Genomic DNA, 3,831 nt, shown 5'->3' with positions numbered 1-3,831 from the left:
ATGCAGAGTACATCATGAGAAACGCTGGACTGGAAGAAACACAAGCTGGAATCAAGACTGCCGGGAGAAATATCAATAACCTCAGATATGCAGATGACACCAGCCTTATGGCAGAAAGTGAAGAGGAACTCAAAAGCCTCTTGATGAAGGTGAAAGTGGAAAGTGAAAAAGTTGGCTTAAAGCTCAACATTCAGAAAATGAAGATCATGGCATCCGGTCCCATCACTTCATGGGAAATAGATGGGGAAACAGTGGAAACAGTGTCAGACTTTATTTTTCTGGGCTCCAAAATCACTGTAGATGGTGAGTGCAGCCATGAAATTAAAAGACGCTTACTCCTTGGAAGGAAAGTTATGACCAACCTAGACAGCATATTCAAAAGCAGAGACATTACTTTGCCAACAAAGGTCCGTCTAGTCAAGGTTATGGTTTTCCTGCGGTCATGTATGGATGTGAGAGTTGGACTGTGAAGAAAGCTGAGCACTAAAGAATTGATGCTTTTGAAGTGTGGCATTGGAGAAGACTCTTGAGAGTGCCTTGGACTACAAAGAGGTCCAACCAGTCCATCCTAAAGGAGATCAGTCCTGGGTGTTCATTGGAAGGACTGATGTTGAAGCTGAAACTCCAGTACTTTTTCCACCTCATGCTAAGAGTTGACTCATTGGAAAAGACTCTGATGCTGGGAGGGATTGGGGGCAGGAGGAGAAGGGGATGACAGAGGATGAGATGGCTGGATTGCATCACTGTCTCAATGGACGTGAGTCTGAATGAACTCTGTGAGTTGGTGATGTACAGGGAGGCCTGGCATGTTGCGATTCATGGGGTCGCAAAGAGTTGGACACGACTGAGCGACTGATCTGGTCTGATCTGATGTCCTTTTTGGTGTCAACTTAATGACTGGGTTGCTCAGAGAGGTCTTTTCACTTTGACTGGAATTATAACACACCCCATAGGGCTTCTGGGATTTCTATTCGGCTCCCACCTTTGCGATAATCTCTCTATACTTGGCCTAACAGAATTTTGCTACATTCATGTGCAGTTCAGTTTTGCTCTTAATCAAATGGTAAATCCTCATACAAAATTCTGCCAGTCATCCAAGCTCTGTCCTCTTTAGAGCCCTGTGACACAAATTACAATAATTTCAACACTCAAATTACAATAATTTCAACACTCAAATGCTTATGTTGCTTGGCCTTTTCAGTTTAGTGAGTCTTCAGTGTTTTGCAGAGCAGTCTTACGAGTGGCAGCAGAAAAGAAACCCAGCGATGGTGGTTGTAGCCATGGCAGGGACACACATGTACATTTTCCTCCTTTCAAATATCAGTCTTAAGCTGCCTACTGTCCAATGTCTGAATATGACTGCCTTATATATTTTATCCTATTTTTAGAGATGTTTGTACCATGAGATAACTGGGGAATCCTTTATTCTCTTAGGGTAGAATCAAAGTTCAGATAGTTTTGAACAACTCACTATTGTAGGGAATGTGGGTATTAAGGAAATTATATAACATATTTACTGATTAATGTACAGAAAATGACACACAAACAAATGTGAAGGAAATTACAGATATGTTTGCTAAATAGACACATTTAAAAGTGTGTTTCCCAACTCAATTCCCAATATTTGGCAACAGGTCACAATAATTGATACTAATACAAAAACAATAAAAAATATACTTTTATTTGAAGGTTGACATATTACTCCAGTAGGACAAAAATCCATCTTTCTTGCTAACATATAAAAGAGCAAACACAAGTTTCATGTATTTTTAAAGGTAAGTAGCTGATAGTAGATTCTATTATTAAATCTAGTATTAGGCACTAGACTGGTAATAAAAAAAATACTGAATCTAAGTGTAAGATTATATGTATGCAAGAGATAAGTAAGGAATACTTTAATGGTGTTTTGATTATTATTCTATCAGGCTTCCAGTGTTGTGTTGATTACTTAATATGTCTATGAAAACCTAATATACATTTTGGATAATCTCAAATCTGGAGAATAAATATAATAATATTGTCTTTAGAAGCTGAAGATTCAAGGGCAAGTTTTAAAAGATGAGAGAACGATTGTAAATAAATGGGGAGTTTACTCATTAACAAAATGAATAGAACTGAGTATCTACCAAGTTCTTAGGGGCTGTGGAGGCAGAGACACTTCAGAGAGGATACTATTTCTTCTCTAGGAGTCTGCTAAATAAGATGCATAAATAAATATATAATCACAAGAGAGAATGAAAAATGTTTTTTTTTCCCCCCCACCAGAGGTTTTATGAGGTATTTTGAGAGTTGCTGCTGCTAAGTCGCTTCAGTCATGTCCGACTCTGTGCGACCCCATAGACGGCAGCGCATCAGGCTCCACCGTCCCTGGGATTCTCCAGGCAAGAACACTGGAGCGGGTTGCCATTTCCTTCTCCAATGCATGAAAGTGAAAAGTGAAAGTGAAGTCGCTCACTCGTCTCTGACTCTTCGCGACCCCATGGACTGCAGCCTACCAGGCTCCTCCATCCACGGGATTTTCCAGGCAAGAGTACTGGAGTGGGGTGCCATTGCCTTCTCCATTTTGAGAGTAGAGACAGGATTATATTTTTCACTAAGGAAGTTAAACAAATCTCCAGAGAAACAATGACAGTTGAAGAACATTGAAAACTGAGTAGATGTAGAAAGTTAAAGGACAAGAAAAGATATCTTAGTACTAAGGATCACAGGAGCAAAAGTATAAAACCAAGAGGAAATATTTTTCATGGAACTGTAAACAGACCACTGTTTACAAAACTGGATCAAATGATAGGAGACAATACTCAAAGGCTGAAATCAAATGGAAAGGCCTCGGTAGATCAGTTCAGTTCAGTTCAGTTCATTTCAGCCGCTCATTCGTGTCCGACTCTTTGCGACCCCATGAATCGCAGCACGCCAGGCCTCCCTGTCCATCACCAACTCCCAGAGTTCACTCAAACTCATATGTCCATCTAGTCGGTGATGCTATCCAGCCATCTCATTCTCTGTCGTCCCCTTCTCCTCCTGCCCCCAATCCCTCCCAGCATCAGAGTCTTTTCCAATGAGTCAACTCTTCGCATGAGGTGGCCAAAGTACTGGAGTTTCAGCTTTAGCATCAGTCCTTCCAATGAACACCAGGACTGATCTCCTTTAGGATGGACTGGTTGGATCTGCTTGTAGTCCAAGGGACTCTCAAGAGTCTTCTCCAACACCACAGTTCAAAAGCATCAATTCTTCGGTGCTCAGCGTTCTTCACAGTCCAACTCTCACATCCATACATGACCACTGGAAAAACCATACCCTTGACTAGACGAACCTTTGTTGGCAAAGTAATGTCTTTGCTTTTCAATATGCTATCTAGGTTGGTCATAACTTTCTTTTAATTTCAAGGCTGCAATCACCATCTGCAGTGATTTTGGAGCCCCTCCCACCCCCCCAGAAAATAAAGTCTGTCACTGTCTCCATCGTTTCCCCATCTATTTTCCATGAAGGGACCAGATGCCATGATCTTCATTTTCTGAATGTTGAGCTTTAAGCCAACTTTTTCACTCTCCTCTTTCACTTTCATCAAGAGGCTTTTTAGTTCCTCTTCACTTTCTGCCATAAGGGTGGTGTCATCTGCACATCTGAGGTTATTGATATTTCTCCCGGCAATCTTGATTCCAGCTTGTGCTTCTTCCAGCCCAGCATTTCTCATGATGTACTTACTACTCTGCATATAAGTTAAATAAGTAGGGTGACAATATATAGCCTCGACGTACTCCTTTTCCTATTTGGAACCAGTCTGTTGTTCCATGTCCAGTTCTAACTGTTGCTTCCTGACCTGCATATAGG

The sequence above is a fragment of the Bos grunniens genome, chromosome 15 (assembly GCF_055505025.1).
Source record: "Bos grunniens cultivar Pamir isolate PY7600 chromosome 15, Bosgru_T2T1.0, whole genome shotgun sequence".
Taxonomy (NCBI): domain Eukaryota; kingdom Metazoa; phylum Chordata; class Mammalia; order Artiodactyla; family Bovidae; genus Bos; species Bos grunniens.
This window is presented reverse-complemented; position numbering follows the sequence as displayed.